The sequence below is a fragment of the Cetorhinus maximus genome, chromosome 1 (genome assembly GCF_964194155.1).
Source record: "Cetorhinus maximus chromosome 1, sCetMax3.hap1.1, whole genome shotgun sequence".
Taxonomy (NCBI): Eukaryota; Metazoa; Chordata; class Chondrichthyes; order Lamniformes; family Cetorhinidae; genus Cetorhinus; species Cetorhinus maximus.
In genome coordinates, this window is record NC_135879.1 from 38,818,447 (window position 1) to 38,837,747 (window position 19,301).

A 19,301-nucleotide genomic window follows, 5' to 3' on the forward strand; every position below is an offset into this window, starting at 1 on the left:
ACTGATTTTCAGGTCTTTCTAATTTGTATTGCTCCACATTGCGAAAGGCAGTCTATTTAGCTACTGAACTATTAAAAAACCTAATTAATATTTATGTTGAACAATTCTTCTATTTTAATGGTTAATGGCCCAAGGAGTAGCATGGGATGGAATTTTCTGCTTGGGAATCGTGGCGGGTGGGGACACTAAATTTGGCATGATGGAAAAAGTCAGTTTCCTGCTGGCAGAAAATTGGTTTGGAATTTTGTTCTCCCGACTTTGATGGCGGGTTAAAGGCGAGTTGACTTTCCCACTGATCTATGTCAGAAATGAATTTGCATTCATTTGTATATCATGAATGCTCACTAAAAGGACAACTCACCAGAATTACATTCCCTTCCAAATTAAGTGTCCTGCCAGCAGATAATTATAACAGTCTGTTTCCCAACTGCATATAAGTGGCATGCACCTGGTGAGCTTCACTTCACCAATGACTTCGAGGTACATGGATGCCGCTTTTGCCTATCTTTAAGAGTTTTGCTGCGAGATTTCGGGTGCTTGTATCAGAACCCGGGCACAGGCGGCAATACCAGTCACGAGGGGGAAAGTGAAGGCAGGACTGAGGTAGTGAGGGGGCTGGTGGACCACAGGAGGGAAGGGGGAAGACAGAGGCAGGTGAGGGTGGGGGGCACGGAATGGAGTACTGAAAGAATATCCTGGGCCAAGAGTTATAAGACTGTCCAAGGAGGGGTCAGAGACTGTCCTGGGGCTGAGGCCATGCCGTCAGGGAATATTGAAGAGACTGTCCTGGGACTGAGGCTATGCTGTTAGGGGTATATTGAAGAGACTGGGGCTGTGCATGGCATGCATGTCTTGGTCCTGGTCTTTGTTAGGGGAAGGCCTCTCTGGACAGTGATGATTGTGCATAGCATGGTGTGCAGGGTGTGGTTGGTCACCTAAGGAATTTAGTCCTAGGGGTTAGTGGGATGGTGAGAAGATGGCACAGTCACCGTCAGCAGAGGCATCTGCATCCTGTAAGTTGGTAGCTGCAAAGTCTTGGGGGGGCTGCCAGAAAGTCACAGTGCATGTGGCCTCTTGAAGGGGAGGGTCCAATTTGACAAAGGGCATGGGGGCATCAACATTAAAGGGTTCAGCGGGGAGAGCAGGAAATCAATATGGATATGATGGGTTCAAAGATAACAGGGGGAAGCTGGATATTGATTGGAGGAAGGGAAATTAGGAAGTGGTGAGGATGGGGAAGGATGGGAGGGACTTGGTGGGTGATAGGTGGAGGTTGAAGCTGGTCTCCCACATGAAGGTTAACAACACCATTTTTGAGTTCACCTTGCAATGACGCAGTTCGAAAATCAAGCCAGAAAACAATTGGCTGGGGAGGGCTCTCAGGGCATGAGGGAGGAGTTCAGCACAACAAATCTCAGCCGACTAAAGGGGCACCCGATAACTGTATACCTCAAGCTGTGTAGATCATGGCTCAGCTAAGTGCTGGACCAGCCATCATTTTCGTTTAAGAAGTGCCTTTGTTTATGTCGTTGACGTGGAACTAAAGGAGATTCACTGTGATGACATTGAATGAGACGAAATGGAACGAAGGGACAAGATGGGAAATAATTGGCGGTGGGTCATTTTGCACCCTTGAATGAACGTGGGACCTTGCATCATATCAATTAGCCATTCAATACCTTAGACTTCGAGAGGGATAAATGCAAAATATATTTACAATGGTGAAGGTTATGTACAGTGAATGAACACCCGTGCTACCATTGTGCATTCACAATGCTTTAATTTTCCTAACTCTACTGCTACATCTATATGGAGCCCCAACATCCACAGCAGAGGTGGAGGCAGCCTGCTGACTGCTATGCCCTATTATCTGAGATGATTTTGGCGGGCATCCTCTGGAGGCCCGAAGCCTGGGAGATCCCAGGCCTGCTAAGGGTCTCCTGATCCAGGTTGGATGCACCATCCTCAGCTTGACCAGCTGGAGTTGATGGGGCCACAGACAGAGGGGATTTGGAGCAGCAGGACACCCTTGGAGACTCTTGGGTAGATGCCTCTGCAGTGTCTGGCTGGTGCTCTTCCTTCCTTTGGGTGCCCAAGGGCCCCTCCCTGACTCCTTGAGGAGAAGGGGCACCTGAAGGCAGGCCAAGGTGCCCTGTCCCCCTCTCGCCTGGCCACTGCTGGAATGTACCCATGGCTAGAGCAGTGTTGTACAAGCCCAAGTGCAAATCCAGCAGGAACTGTGCATTTCCCATGGAGACTTCAATGCGCTCACATTGTTAGAGCCACAACAACAGACAGAACATGGACGGAAACCTCCATCCTTTGTTCCAGCCTGGTGACAGCCTCTGACAACTTTGCCTAATGTTTCCCTGCCCGTCTCTCCATCTCCAAAATTTCTTTCAGAGCTGATTCCAGAGGCTTGTCACTGGACTATGAAGAGGCTGGCCTCCAGCAGTCGTCCAAGAGGACATTAGAGGCCTTGGCTGTCACTGCCTCCATTTTCTGTGGACACATACCCATGAGGTGATCACCAGACAGTGACCCCGAGCCTACTGTAGAACTAGGACCCACCAAGATGCATGTATCTGTGCTGGTGGAGGGTACAGGTGAACGCAGTGATGGGTCTTCATCGGATTGTTCCTCAGCATCCTCATTGAAGGTGAGGTGAGATGACTTTTCTTGACATCAAGGCAGCATTTGACTGAGTGTGGCATCAAGGAGCCCTGGCAAAACTGGAGTCAATGGGAATCAGGGGGAAAACTCTCTGCCGGTTGGAATCATACCCAGCACAGAGGAAGATGGTCCTGGCTGTTGAAGGTCAACCGTCTCAGCTCCAGGACATCACTGCAGGAGTTACTCAGGGTAGTGTCCTAGGCAAAACCATCTTCAGCTGCTTCATCAATGACCTTCCTTCCATCATAAGGTCAGAAGTGCGGATGTTCGCTTGATTGGCACCACATCCACAAACATTCACTCCCTTCACCACCGACGCACAGTAGCAGCAGTGTGTACCATCTACAAGATGCACTGCAGGAATTCACCAAGGCTCCTTAGATAGCATCTTTCAAACACACGACCACTACCACCTAGAAGGACAAGGGCAGCAGATAGATGGGAACACCATCACCTGGAAGTTCCTCTCCAAATCACTCACCATCCTGACTTGGAAATATATCGCCATTCCTTCACTGTCGTTGGGTCAAAATCCTAGAATTCCCTTCCTAACTGCACTGTGGGTGTACCTACACCACATGGGCTGCAGAGGTTCAAGAAGGCAGCTCACCACCACCTTCTCAAGGCCAACTAGGGATGGGCAATAAATGCTGGCCCAGCGAGCGAAACCCACATCCCGTGAATGAATTAATAAAACGGTGATCTGGGAGTTGGGGCTAAGGTGCTTGATAGAGCTCTTCTATTGTCTTTTCTTGCTGGTGGCTGGAATAGAAAAGAGTTATAATTTGTGATTGACCTACTATGATATAGGTCACTCACAGTCATTGTCAGCATGTGGTCAATGTATACTGCATGGAGCCTCACAGGCCTGTTGGGGGAGGCCAATCTTGCCTTCCATGCAGGAACCATCTCTGTCCTCACCAGCCAGTTCGGCAGCCTGCTCCTAATGGGAGGAGAGTATCCTCAGCTCTGGGGTACTGCCTCCGACCTTCGCATTCTCTCCGACTGATTATGGGTGAACTTGTCCTGCATAAAGGCAGATCAATTGACTGAGAGCACCATGGATGAAAGAGCAGTTCAGAAGAATGCATGCCTGTTGTCTGAGCTGACCCCTCCCCAGTAAGGTATTAAGATGCTGAGGATCTTACATGAGATGGGAATCTTAAAGTAGCTGGCAGACATTCAATGCTGATGTGCCATTTGCTAGCAGTGTGTGACATCCCTATGGACTCTAATGCTTAGACTACTTGATGTCCTTATGTGAGTGTGAGGTTGGAGTGAGGAGAAGGTTCACTCACCCTGCCGGAGCACATGAGGTCATTTATTCACTTCCTGCATTGCAGGGTTGCGGGGGGTGGTGCTGCGAGGACTGACCTCCCTAGTGACCTCCTCCCAGACTGGCATTGTCAGGTGGGTGGACCTCCTGCTCCCATCGCTCAGAAAGAAGACCTCCTGCATTTCCTGGATGGCCAGGAGGAGAGTCTCCAGGGAGGTCTTGCTGAACTGTGGAGTGGAAGGTTTGGTTCTTTTGGGTGCCATTGAGAACCAAAATGAAACAACACACCTGTCCTGCCACGAGTAACTGGCTGTGCAGGTGCTGTTTAAATATGGTTCTAGGACCTTTGACCCCATGAGGCAACAACGGGGCAGACGGATTCCTGCCACGAAATTTGAAGAGCTCCTCGCTCTGCATAATTAATGTGCTGGAAAGTGGAAAATCAGGCATGAAAATCTGCCCCACCACCCATGGGAATCACACCGACTTTCCTACCCGTGACAACACTTAATCTCCAGAATGGAAAATTCCACCCGTTGTCTTATAGCAAATAATTGGTTTGATGTACAAATGTGGTCTTCAAACTCAGCATTTGAGTAAACTTGATTGTATCAGTTCTGATTTACAAACTAAAGCTTAATTTCAAGTTGAAAAAATGACCTGATGGATGAATGAATTTGATTATTAATCATATAATAGAAATGGGAAGAGATAACTCAAATATGTGCATGCCTCAAATGTCAAGGTTTTGCTTCAGGACATGTCACTGCAGATACAGCTTGACATGCAGATTTTATTTAATGTTTTTCCATTGTAAATGTGATACAATGGCAAAAATTTTGAAAAATCGAAATGGAATGAGAACATAGGAAACTTAATGTAGATCATCAGTTAATGACAAAGCCGTTTGACTAAGATTCATTTGTCACATTATCAGCAGCAGTGCTGATGCTTTGGAAAGGTCTATTTTTCCATCATGAACATCCAGGGCTGAATTTTCACCACAGAGGTGGGAAGCGGGAGCTGGGTTTGTTATCGGGTCAGAAATCCACTTGAGGTGGTAAACTGATTAAAGTTAAGATTTTTGTATGGGTAAGCCCTTAATTGATATGGAGACATGTTTCTTGTGCATTCAGAGCCCGTGGAGGCAGGGACGGAGGTTGGTCATTTGAAGTGTGGAACTCATTTGGACTCACCATAGCAGCTATCACTGAGGCTATTGGTTGTCCAGGAAAGATCCCTTAATTGTTCCAAAGCTTTCCGCTTCATCAGAAGGAAGCAAAAGATGTCACAGGGAGGCTTGGTGCCTGTGGCATGACAGACCCTCGCTTCATTGATGCCAACCTGGATCTAATGCTGGAGGCCATGAGGGTGAGGAGGGAGGTCCTCTTCTGGAGAGTTGTAGGAGGACACCACTTCATTTTGCAGCAGGGCTATCTCTATGTTCAGCAATATCTGCCTCCGCCTTCTCTTTCTCCTCCTTTCTCACCTCCTGCTTCTGTTCCTCCCCAAATGAGCTGTCTACTTTCAGGGCCTCGCCATCTTCAAATTCAAGGCTACAGTGACTTTGATGGCTACTGGCAGAGCATGCCAACTAGTATTGCAAGGCGTGAAGTCTTTGGTGACAAGGGCACAGATCTTATGATCATTGCCTGGAGAGTCATAGTCTCTTGTGGCACTGGGCCATGGTCATCTCCAGGTAGCTCCATCTTCAGCAGTAGGTTCTATGTTAAGGGTATTGCCTTCCTTCCCCTCTTTCCTCTCCTCTGTCCTTTTGCTGCTCAGGGATCCACCTTTCCTGCAGAGGTTCTTGCTCTTCACTGCCCAAATCTGACAGTCATGCCCCCATTGCCACCTGCAACCTTCCTTCAGGGCATATATCCACCCAGATATGATTGGTAGCCTTGCCCCCTGTTCTTTTGCCTCTACGATGTCAAGAGGTGTCAATGCCATTCAGTGCCTGGGTACTGAGTGCCCACTCTCCCTGCCACATGTGCAGTGCCAAGGGAACCTCCTTACCAAGTCTCCAGTCCCCCTTTGCTCAGCTGACCCTCTTATGGACCAGGATAATGCCCTGGGGCATTCTTGACAGGCTCCCCACTCTGTACCCAGCTCTCTTCAGATGATCAGAAACTGACAGCTCCTGAAACCTGTGTGTCCCTTTAAATATTCTACCTTCCCCCTCCAAGCTCTTAACAGGCATTTTAAACCCTTTAATTGGCCTTAACAAGGCGGGTGTGGAGGGGGGAGGAACAGCAATCCTTTTCCAACCTCCCCCACAACCCCACCCCGTGAACACAGCTAGAACCAGGAACAGCATCCAGCAACTGGCGACCCTCCCCTGCCGCCTACATTCCTGACTTCAGGGGAGCCCAACAATTCATCCCCCAGTATTAGCTTCAAGCACTCCTAGGTCAGATAGAGAGTCTGGATATAGAGTCAAGCTCCCTATGCACCAGCAAGGAGTGGAGAATTTCTTCTTTGTGCTCTTGGTAGTGAAATTATGAACACAAATATAACTCATCATACTGCACCATTATACATTTTCTTGTGCTTACAGTCTATCAGTCATCCTTGTGGTCTCTTTGAGTATATTACTAATTCCGAGCTGAATTTAATGTAGACTTGTATCATGAGTAATGCTCACTTGGAAATATATTGAAAATGCTTGAAATTATCTTGCATAGGGACATTGAAGCCAGAAAGCAAAACAGAATTCCATCATATCAATCTGGGAAAAATGCAAATCCAGGGACATGAGCTTTAGGTACATTAAGCTAACCCAGGGAGTTTAAATTGGCAGATGCCAAGTCTTAGAGACCCCCAAAATTGCAACGCACACTGCCTCCTCCATTGAGAGAGTGGCGACTCTCATGAAGAGGCAGCTCCAGGAATAGAATCGGGGTTCCTGGGCTTGCGCTCAGACCTGCAAACCCTCACACAGGCAATGACCTCAGGTGGTCAGTGCCAGTGTGGGAGATGGATGAGGCACCCAGAGTGAGCTCACGTTGGCACATGAGCTGCTTGTTTTCTCTGTGGGCTCCTCTCATGGTACTATGGATGACAGCAGCAGCTCCTCCACCCCTCTGCCAGTGACCGTGGCATCTGATGAGGCTGCGATAACTGGAGAGATGCCAGGCATGGCACTAGCTGCTTCCTCCCAGGCGGGGCCAGCACAAGCTCCACTGGCCAGAGGACAACCGCCAAGGACGTCAAGGCCAACAAGACACCAGAGTCAGCAGGCTGCCTCCAATGCCACTGCTAGCAAGGTGGGGGAGGGGGGCACCAAGATGCAGCACTCGCAAACGTAAATTTGAGGCACTATGAGCACAAGATGGACAGGTCACAGGTGATCTTTTGTTGTGTAATGTTTTGTTTATGTTTTCTAGCCTGGGAATTAAGACCAGAGAAGGTGATATTAATTTTTTTGGATTGTCAAAATGAGGTAAGTTTTGTTTTTGTCCTAATGGCCCGAGTATGCTTCACCTTTGTATTTTTTTGGTGCAGGGTATGCCAGTATGTAATGCTGGACGTGAGTGACTCTAAACTTGATTGCACAGGCACTGAGTGGACTTTGGATGCAAATGAAAGGGTCAATTCAGACATTCAGGATGGAAGCAGACATCCAGGATGGAGGCAGACATCCTAACATGAGGTGGAAGCAGATCTTTAGCAGCTTAGTTGAAGGAGCATTGAATCAAGGCATGCCTGGTGTCCTTGCCTCCCTGAAGGATACAAAGGTCTGCCTCTTCAGCATTCTTCTCACCGTGCTCCTCTTCTGACTCACTACTGGCTTCATCCTCTGTGGCCCGTGGAGCCGCGTCAAGATCCTCTCCCTCCAGTGGGTCCCCCCATGCAAGTACCAGATTGTGGAAAGTGCAGCATGCAACTGCTCTCAGTGACACCCACTCTGGGGGTATTGTAGTGCTCCCCCTGAATGGTCCAGACATCAGAAGCGCATCTTCAGAAGACCTATTGTCCTCTCTATCACCGCTGTTGTGGAAGCATGATTCCTATTATAACGCTGCCCAGCCTCTGTTCTTGGGTGGCAGATAGGCATCATAAACCACCTTTTTCAATGGATAGCCCTTGTCACCCAGCAACCATCCATCCAGTCAGGCTAGAGCACTGAATAGCCTTGGCACCTGGGAGTTTCTAAGGATATATGCGTCATCGGAGCTACCAGGGTACTGTGCAAAGACTTGCAGAGTCTGTGTCCTGTGGTCACACACTATCTGGGTGTTCGTCGAGTGGAATCCTTTCCTGTTGATGAAGGCACCCGGCTGACCCGCTGGTGACTTGATGAGCACATGTGTGCAGTCAATTGCACCCTGGATGCAGGGGAATCTAGCAATCGCTGCAAAGCCTCTGGCTTGCTCAGCCTGGCTGGCCTCGTCCGTACGGTAAAGACTTAAGGTCAGTACCTGCCTGAACAGAGCTTTTGCCACCTGCTCCATGCAACTGTGGACAACTGATTGGGAGACTCCACACAGATTCCCCACTGACCCCTGGAAAGAGCCGGAGGCATAGAAGTTGAGGGCCACTGTGATCTCCAGAGCCACTGGCATGGGGTGTCCACCCACACAGTTGGAGCTGATCTCAGGCCCAATCATCTGACAAATGGAGATCATGCTCTCCCTTGAGAGGTGGAACCTCCTTCGGCATTGCACCTTGGACATATTGAGGTAGCTGCATTGCTGCCTGTAAAACCTGGCAGCAGGATAGTGGCGTCTTCTACAGCCCCTTTTGCTTTGGACTTCCTGCGGACCCTGCGCCCCTTGTGCCTGCGCCTCTCCTCCCTCAGGTCCCTTCCCCGGGAGCTGCATTGGGACACCCGGTCTCCTCTCCCTTCTGCCCCTCTCTTCCTCCTCAGAGGAGGTGCCACCAGTGGAGCTCACAATCCCTATTACCAGGGTCAGAGAAGGCCATCTAGTACCTGGAAGGGTCCACATGGTAAAAATCCTCCGGGGGCCTTGGAGACACCAATGAGTCCTGAAATGAAGCCTACAAGTGCAAATAATGTAGCTCAGAATCTGTCAAGTTCAAATAAGCAACCAGCAGCAAACTATCTCCTAAACTTCTCACTACTCACAATGGCAATGCTGCTGAACCTTTCTATCCTGCCCTTGGATGAGGTTTTGCAAAATGTGGGCTGCCTGCCTGCCTATTTTGCCTGTGTGATGAGTGCAAAATCGCACGTGCAATGTAAAATCAGCTTCAATTGGGTTTTTAATGGCCTTAAGTGGCCTCTTAATTGATGGTGGGTGCAGCTCCGACTCCTGTGTGCATCCACAGACCTGAAGATTGTGCGTGTGCGGGATGACGTTGGGATGCTCGCTTGACGTCTTCTCGCGCTATTTTACGCCCGATCGGTTCGAGCACGTGCCCACCCCTGAGGTGTAAAATTCTGCCCATTGTTGAGTACGGAAGGCTGTAAAATGCCTAACTGAAAGATGAGATGCTGTTCCTCGAGCTTATGTTGATTTACATTGGAACAGTGTAGGAGGCCAGGGAAGAGAGGTCAGAGTAGGAGTGGAGTTGACATTTAAAATGACAGGCAAATGGAAACTTGGTGGCACACCTGCAAACTGAATGGAGGTGTTCTACAGAGTGGTCACTCAACCTATGTTTGTCTCCCCACTGTAGAGGAGACCACATCGTGCGCAGCGAATATAGCATACTAAATTGAAAGAAGTAGAAGTAAATCACTGTTTCAGCTTGAAGGAATTTTTGGAGTCTTGGATGGTGAGAAGGGAGGAATTAAAAAGGGCAGGTGTAACATCCCCGATGCTTGCATGGGAAGGTGCTGTGGGAAGGGGAGCAGGTGCTGAGGGTGATTGAGGAAATGGCCCAGGCATCACAGAAGGAATGGCCAATTCAGAATGCTGAAAGGAGAGGGGAGGAGAAGACATGTTTGGTGATGGCAACATGCTGGAAGTGGCAGAAATCACAAGGATGATGCGTTGAATGTAGAGGATGGTGTGGTGAATGATGAGAAGAGAAACTGTACTGTTGTTCTGAGGTGCTGGGGGGGAGGTGTGGGGATGCATGTCAACAGGTTTGATAATGCTGACAATGTTAGGGTTTCCTTTAGGGAAAGAAATCTGCCAGCCTTCCTGGTCTAGCTGATATGTGAATCCAGACCCACAGCAGTATGGCTGATTTCTAATTGTCCTCTGAAATGGCCTAGCAAGCCACTCAGTTGAGGGCAATTAGGGATGGGGAATAAATACAGGCCTTGCCCCTGATGCCCAAATCCTGTGATTGAATAGAAAAAAGATGGAATTGTTTTCAGAATTCGCTGAGGCTGCTCCTAATGTAATGCTCAGAATTTTACGGCTAGGTCAGGCTAAGGAATTTAAAGTTAGAGGTGGCTTACCACCTTACCACCTGACTTTCACCATTTCCCTTTATCCTGCCCGATTTAGAGTGGATAGTTGAGGAAAATCCAAAACAGTGTAGCTGAGACAAATTTTACAAAGCATTAAGAAAAGACACTGTCACCAGTGACTGGAAAACACAGAAGAAAAGGCCATTTTTTCAGAGCATTTTGACCACATCCATTCCATGCAACCAGTAAAAACATCTCATGTGGTGAAGAACCTTCACAATTCACACAAACAAAATCACTTGCATTGAATTCCAACAACACACACACAAATAAGTTCTCCACATACTCACTCTGCCCAACACTTAGCTTGTCGGTTGGGAGTGGAACAAGTTGAAAGTAAGTAGGTCATCATCTTTAATTTAATGTTGAGTAACTTTAATAAAGGTATGGAGTACCTTACCGATGACTGACTTATTGGCTAATTTCACTGCCTAAGACTTAGCACAGCAACAAACTTTTTAAATCTGAGAGGTTCACCTTTCATTCACTTCAGTAGTTACTTTGATCTTAAACACTTTCCAGTTATTAGTGTCTTTATCATTTGTAGTCATACAATCTCAGTTTCCAAGATACACAGAGAAGAAAATGGTGCATTTTAAAGAATCTATAAATGTACAATTTATTTTCCTCATTAATCTAGTAAAAGATATTAGATCATTGGGTACTTTTTGGTAGGAGAGAGAATTGATTAAGGGTGAATACCATAGCAGGTATATTGGACATCTAAACATGCTAATATGTGTTTTTCAGGTAGACAGCATTCCTTTTTTATGCTTTCATGGGATGTAAGCATCTCTGGCATGGCCAGCATTTGTTGCCCATCCAAAATTGCCCTTGAGAAGCTGGTGGTGAGCCACCTTCTTGAACTGCCACAATCCATGTGGTCTGGTATACCCACAGTGCTGTTAGGAAAGGTGTTCCAAGATTTTGAGCCAGCGACAATGAAAGAACAGTGATATAGTTCCAAGTAAGAATGGTACGTGGTTTAGGGGAGGGAAACTGGCTGGTGGTTCCCATCCATCTGCTGTCCTTGTCCTTCTAGGTGGTAGAGATTATGAGTTTGGAAGATGCTGTTGAAGAGGCCTTGGTGAGTTGCTGCAATGCAATGTTGGTGATGGATGAAGTAACTATTTAAGGTGTTGGATAGGGTGCCGATCAGGTGGGCTGCTTTGTCCTGGATGGTGTTGATCTTCTTGGATGTTGTTGTAACTCTTTTAAGTTACAAAGAATGATAATGCAATGTTCGGTATCCTTAGTGCTGACTGACATTGTGACTGTATGACTGAGTGTTGAGAAATGGGCTTTGTTCCCATTTCACATAATATGATATGGTCTGGTGGGGAAACACCTGTGATGCAGAAGAATTGTGCACAAGGCATGCATTCAGTTCTTTAAGGTTCCAAATGATAAATAACAAAGTCCTTGTTTCTTGGCCTCTGCAGTGCTGGAGCTCCATCCTAATGTACATTGGAAAGTGGATAATTGGCCATATTAGTTTTTTTTCCTCAAAATTGCAATATCAAAGATTCTGCTCCTCTATTAACCATCAGTAAATTGACACTTAAAACATGGTTTCTTTACTTCTTAAGTGGCTCTCTATAACCACACAGACCTCTGGCTAACCTTCCATTTCTGCTGACTTCTGATTAGCAGGTCAGCTGAACACAAATATATGCCTGTCATCAGATGCTCCTGTTAACAGAGATGTCCATCAAAGGAACTAGAAAAAAATCATAGTCCTCCCATCTCTTGTCCATCATATATGTGACCTCTAACATCAGGTGAGGCTGGCCCACGGAGAGTGAATTCCCACACTTGGAATTTCCTCGGACCTGACTACCCTACTGCCAAGCAACTTGGGTTGACAGCTCACGGTATGCTGAGCAGTACAATTGCATAGGCCCCACCTGCAGTTTCAAACCTGGGTTCTGGCCTGGACTCCTAAAACTCCTGATCTGCTCTATCATTTCTTGCACCCCTCTTATAAAGAAAGCTGATTAAGTTGAAACAAATAAAAGTTTTAACCTGTGACATTGGCTTCCAAGCGATAATTGGGTAGCACCACTTTTCCCACCATCCCACCTTTTGACAGGTGTCCAGCATGCCTACCCAACATACGTTAACACTTTGGCAGGGTCAGGAGCAGAGCTGGTCACCTGCTTCCCACATTCCACTGGTACTTTGATGAGGAGCATTTTGACCCCCTGTGTAAGCAGAATTTTTAACAGCTAAGCCTGACCCTGCCCTTACCTCAAATCATCCCAGGGCCTTGTCCCACCTGATCTCTGCAACCCCCTCCAATCCTACGCCCTCAGTGAAATTTTCAATCCTCCAACTGAGGCCTCTTGTGCATCCTCAACATCCATTCTTCCATCATTGGTGGCTGTGCCTTCAGCTTATAGACCCTAAGCTCTGGAATTCCCTAAACCGCTCTGCCTCTCTACCTTTCTATCCTTCTCTCCTTAGAACCTCTTTGAATTCTTTGACCAGTCACTTGTCCTAATGTCACCTTCTTTGACCCAGTATCGTTTTTTTTTGCTTAATTAGGCTCTTGTGAAGCACCTGGGGTTGTTTTAATACTTTAAATGAAATATATAAATGCAAGTTGACACTTGTCTGTTATCCACCTCCACACCCTCACAATGTCCTCACTGTTGAAGTTTTCTGACAATTTCCTTACTAAAACAGAAATATACATTCCTTTGCCATCACCACCTCCAAAAATTCCAAGTGAACAAAGAAATAAACTGAGAACTCTATCTGGTCAAGCCATATTTACTTTACAGAACAAAATTCATCCAAAGATGCCCAAAAATCAATTCACCTTGTTTAAAAAGAAAGAAAGACTTGTATTTCTACAACACTTTTCATGACCACCAGATGCCTCAAAGTGCCTTACAGATTGATGTGTAGTCATTACTTTAATGTAGGAATCTTCAATACTTCTTAACACCTAAGCTGTTCCACAGGATCACTTAGATGACTGCGGTGACGCCAGTTTCAGAGAAGAAGTTGTACCAGCTGCTTTTCTCTTTCATCGTGTTGTCCATGTCTGAAGTTTTCTCATGTACAGACCTTGAAGGAGGTCTTAAGGAAACAGGCTCATTGTAATTCTCCAGAGAGATATCTGTAACTGTCCCTTGCAGCCCGCTGGTGCGGGACACTGGCTAAAAGGTACTACTGGTCAGTGTCATTACAGAACAAATAAAACTAATCCAGTCTCGAAAGCCCTATAAAAGTGCCTTGTTCAAGGGAACTAATGAAGCAGTGACAGCTGCCGCTCTAAAGGCCATCGCTGTACTTAGTGTCATCTCCTGATACCATGTTGCTATAACTCTCCTGGATTGTCACTCTCTCCCTGGTGTTCTGCAGGTTGTGGGAGACCTTCTGCAATGTGTCAGAGATGCAGAGGGTGGATTCCTCCCAGTTTTTCATCAGTTCAACCATGTTCATGGAAACTCTCCAAAGTGTCCACATGAGACCAATATTCGCTAATTATGGTTCTTTCGAAAGCTACTTCCCTGAGATTTGGGTCCACAGGCTTCCCAGCTAAATGTGAACTTTTCTCCATCTTCCATGAAGAAATGGCACTCTTCCTCTCTTCCAATCACAAGTCTTCATTCTCATTAATGCTCAGTTCTTCAACTGGTGAAAACCCTTCTGACTCGCTCAATAATTCCTGAACAGTGGGTGGTTATGTGCCGATAGCTGCACAGGCCGATGTCCGCACACCCAATCATTAGGAAGACTTATTTCAGGACCATATGGGAATATGCATCCTATGCTGATAAGAGGTACATTGGGCTAAAAATTCATGTGACCCAGTTTTTGGGAGTAGGTGTATCATAATTCAAGCAATCTACCTGTACGAGTTCCAATTCAAAGTGGGCAGTACATAAATTTATTGCACCCACCTCAACTGCATATTTGTAATTGCTTGACTAGGCAGTCTTGAAGAATCCTGCTTCAGACATCATGAAGTAGGCTTTGTAGTCTACAGTATGTTAAGAGCAAGTCTTTATTAACAACTTATAACTATGTACATATTTACAGTAGAGGGTACAGGTATGGAGCTGACTCCAGTCTAGGTCTGCACCCAACTGTGTCCGTTTCAAGGCTGACCCTGGTTCTGGGCCACTGCTAGCTGCCTCTGTGCTGCAAATCCAGAGGCACAGTCACTGCTGTTCATTGCAGCCTAGGTGTGGACAGGTCACCCAGCCTCTGCCATCCCTGTGTGGATGTAACAACATTCTCTAATAAAACCAGGAAGTCACCATGACTCACCAAAAAACTCTCCAGAACACTTCAGACAGCTTGCAATAGTGAAAGTTTTTAAAAATTACCTTACTTGCAATTTGGATGCCTGGACCTTTATGAAATACTAATGCAGTGCTCATCTTCTAGCTTCATGCTTGTTGTTTGCTGATTGACAAATTAACTGCCTGGCCTTGTGTGGTCTTAGCATCGCATCAGCTGGTTGGGCTGCATGACATCAGGATAGCATGCATTCATAGCCTTCTGATACTCATGTGAGCTCTTTTCTGGACAGAATACACACAGGATGTACAGGAAGCAATTGGCAATGTATCACACTCTATAAAAGCGGCACTAGGCCTTTTTAGCACTTATTCCAGTGACACTAAAGCAATTAATTTTTCACCCTGTCTCTTTCAATTGTCCTTGAAGTCTAAAGAAGCCCTTGTGGGAGGCTGTGTGTGTTGGCAAGAGTTCAGCTGATGCATGAGTGTTTCCAAAGGTTTCCTTTGCCTATTCCTTGCATGAGTGAGTTTCTATGAAAAAGAAAGGGTGTAAATCAGAGAGTGAAATGACTATCCATGGTACTGACTGTGGATTGGCCTCAATGACAGTCTTGATTTACCTTAAACACACATATGAGGTCATTGAGTCTCTCCCTCTACCGTGAGGCAGTTATTGAGTTATTGCTTCTCCAGCTCCCTCCATACAGCCTGAACAACCATTTTTTTAATGGGGCTGCCTATCTTCAGTGTCCAACAAACTCCTCACCCTTTCAATGACATCCCCATGGATGCACCTTTGAATCTCTAGCCTTTCCTGTTGTTGCTCCTTCAACTATTCTAGCAGCTGTGCTTCTTGCTAATGTCCTCCTGTAACTGGCTGCAGCATTTTACTGACTGCACCATTACTCTGTTTCCATTCTTTCCAGCAGCAGTAGCCCAGCCATGAGCAGTATTACTGCTCCTAACCTTCCTTGCATGAATAATGACCGTCCTATGCTGGGTCCTCAACTATTTACAAACTATATCAATAGCTTTATGAAGGGACCAAATGTACGGTAGCTAAATTTGCTAATGACGCCATGATAGGTAGGAAAGTAAGTTGCCAAGAGGAGGTAAATAATCTACAAAGTGATATAGATAGGTTAAGTGAGGGGGAAAAGTTTGGCAGATGGAGTATAAAGTGGGAAAATGTGAACTTGTCCACTTTGGCAGGAAGAATAGAAAAGTAGTATGTTATTTAAATGGAGAGAGATTGCAGAATTCACTGGTACAGAGCTATCTGGGTGTCCTGGTACATGAATCACAAAAAGTTAGAATGCAAGTACAGCAAATGATTAGAAACTGGACTTGAGTCTGCTTTGGGTGCATTAGAGTGCTTAAGTTGGAGTTTGGTGAGTGTGGGAGTTTGGTGAAGAGGGAAGGAGGTGATCCTTTCATTTTCTACCTTTCTTCAGCCTCCAGCAGCTGGCTGTTACTTTGCTGTAGTGAAAGCCCATAAAGCAGCATGGATTTGGAGAGTGGGAGCCCATAAAACAGAGGAGACATGGAGAGCTGGGTGTTTGCAGATTAAATCTAAAAGTGACATCACGAGTCCCGTAAGTTGATTGGTTGGTATGTATAGGCCTTTCCGAACTTAGCATAGAGGAGACGATTGGTGAGTAGCAGGTGAGTTATTATATTATATTATACCATTTTGTAGTAAACACTTTATAGAAAGTTTAAAGCATGTTAGCGCAGGTCGGCCATGTGGACTGTGCATCCTGCGGGATGTGGGAAGCTGGGCAGGCACAAAGTATCCTCGATGTGTACATCTGCAGGAAGTTTCACCAGCTGCAGAAACTTGAGATCTGGGTTGTAGAACTTGAGCAGCGGCTGGAGCCGATCTGGTACATCCGCAAGGCTGAGGATTACGTGGATAGCAAGTTTAGAGAGGTAGCCACACTGCAGCTAAGAAGCACACAGACAGAGAGGGAATGGGTGACTGCCAGAGTATCTAAGAGAAACAGGCAGGTAGTGCAGGAATCCCCTGAGGCTATCTCACTCTCTAACCGCTTTTCCGGTTTGGATACTGGTGAGCGAGATGGTTCCTTAGAGGACTGTAACAAGAGCCAAGTTCCTGGCACCATGGTTGGCTCAGCTGAACAGAAGGGGAGGAGGAAGAGTGGAAGTGCTATAGTGGTAGGGGATTCCATAGTTAGGGGAGCAGACAGGCATTTCTGCAGCTGTAGACGTGACACCAGATGGTATGTTGCCTCCCTGGTGCCAGGGTCAAGGATGTCACAGAGTGGCTGCAGGACATTCTTTTGGGGGAGGATGAACAGCCAGAGGTAGTGGTCCACTTTGGGACCAATGACATAGGCAGAAAGCAGATTTTAGGGAGTTAGGAAGGGAATTAAAAAGCATGACCTCAACAGCAGTAATCTCAGGATTACTCCCAGTGCCACATGCTAGTGAGCATAAGAATAGGAAGATTAAGCAGTTCAACACGTGGCTGGAGAAATGGAGTAAGATAGAGGGTTTTAGATTTCTGAGGCATTGGGACCGATTCTGGGGCAGGTGGGACCTGTACAAGAAGGATGGATTACACCTTAACAGGACTGGAACTAATGTCATTTCGGGTAAGTTTTCTAGTGCAGTGGGGAGGGTTTAAACTAGATTGGCAGGGGGATGGGAACCTGATGAGAAATTCAGAATGCAGAGGAGAAAAACTGGCAGTGGGAAGTAGAGAAATACAAACTGATAAGGAGGATATATCAGAGAGTAGTATCAAGGTTAATAGAACACCTGGAGAGTTTGATAGGATTAGAAAAGGCAATAATAAATCATTAGATGGGGTCAGAGTAAGGGGAGAAAGTAAAAAAAAAACCTAAATCAGACTTAATGTGTATGTATGTGAATGCACGGAGTGTGGTTAATAAGATTGGTGAAGTGCAGGCACAGGTTGACAAATGGAATTATGATATTATTGCTATAACAGAGACCTGGCTTAAAGAAGAGCAGGACTGGGCGTTAAATATTTCTGGTTTCAAGGTGTTTAGGAAAGACAGGAAAGGAAGAAAAGTGGGTGGTGGGGTGGTGAGGGAGAGTGGCAGTATTGATTAAGGATGGTATTACAGTACTGGAGAGAGATGATATTCCAGAGGGGTCAACGACAGAATCTCTCTGGCTAGAGGTAAGGAATGAAAAAGATGCAATAATGTTAATTGGTGTAATACACAGACCACCAATCAGTGGAAGGGATGTAGAGAAACAAATTTGCAAAAAACTACAGGGAGGTGCGGGAGTTATAGAGTAATTATAATGGGGGACCTCAATTATCCAAATATAAACTGGGATAGGAATAGTGCAAAGGGACTTGAGGGGTGCGAGTTCCTGGAATGTGTTCAAGATAAGTTTCTGCAGCAGTATGTTTCCAGTCCAACGAGAAGGCAGGCACTGGTGAACCTGGTTCTAGGGAATGAGTTGGCCCAAGTGGATCAAATATAAGTGGGAGAGCATTTAGGGGATAGCGACCATTGTATCATAAGGTTTAGGTTGGCCATGGAAAAGGACAGGGAACATTCCAGAGCAGGGATTATTAATTGGGGCAAAGCCAACTTTGGTCGGATGAGAATGCATCTGAGTCGAGTGAGTTGGAATCAAATGTTGGCAGGAAAGACAGTGGTTAACAATGGGCCACTTTCAAAGAAAAAGTATTGCAGGCAATGTCAAGGTATATTATCTTGAAGGAGAAAGGTAGGAAAAATAAATCCAGATTACCCTGGATGATGAGAGAGATAGAGGTGAAGATGAAAATGAAGAAGTGCGTCTATGACAGATGGCAGGTAGAAAATAGAATGGAGAATCAGGCTGAATATAGAAGGACCAGGCGGGAAGTGAAAAAACTAATCAGAAAAGCAAGGAGAGAGCATGAAAAGAGACTGGCAGCGAACAGAAAAGAGAATCCCATGGTCTTCTATAAGCATAAGAATAATAAAAGGGTGGTAAAAGAAAGAAAAGGGCCGATTAGAGATAAAAAGGGGACTTGCATATAGAGACAGGAAGAATAGCAGAGGTATTAAACAAGTACTTTGCATCTGTCATTACAAAGGAAGAAAATGTTACCCTAGCCAAGGTGAGAGACAAGTTGACTGGTACGCTTGAATAATTTACAATTGAGAAGGAGGAGGTGTTAGGAAGGCTACCTTTACTTGAAATAGATAAGGTACCAGGACGGGATATAATGCATCCAAGTCACTGAGGGAAGTGAGAATGGAAATTGCAGAGGCACTAGTGATAATTTTCCAGTCTTTTTTAGACACAGGGGTGGCGCCAGAGGACTGGAGAATTGCGAATGTTACACCCTTGTTCAAAAAGGGGTGCAAAGATAAAGCCGGGAACTACAGACCAGTCAGTTTGACTTCAATAGTAGGGGATCTTCTGGAAACTATAGTTTGGGACAAAATCAAGTGCAGGATAATTAAGGAAAGCCAGTATGGATTAATTAAGGGAAAATCATGTTTAACTAACTTGCTAGAGTTTTTTGAGGAAGTAACAGAGAAGGTTGATAAAGACAATGCTGTAGATGTATATATGGATTTTCAAAAGGCATTTCATACAGTGCCACATAACAGACTTGTGAGCAAAATTCTAGCTCATAGAATAAAAGGAAAAGTAGGCACTTGGATAAAAAATTGGTTAAGTGACAGGAAACAAAGAGTAG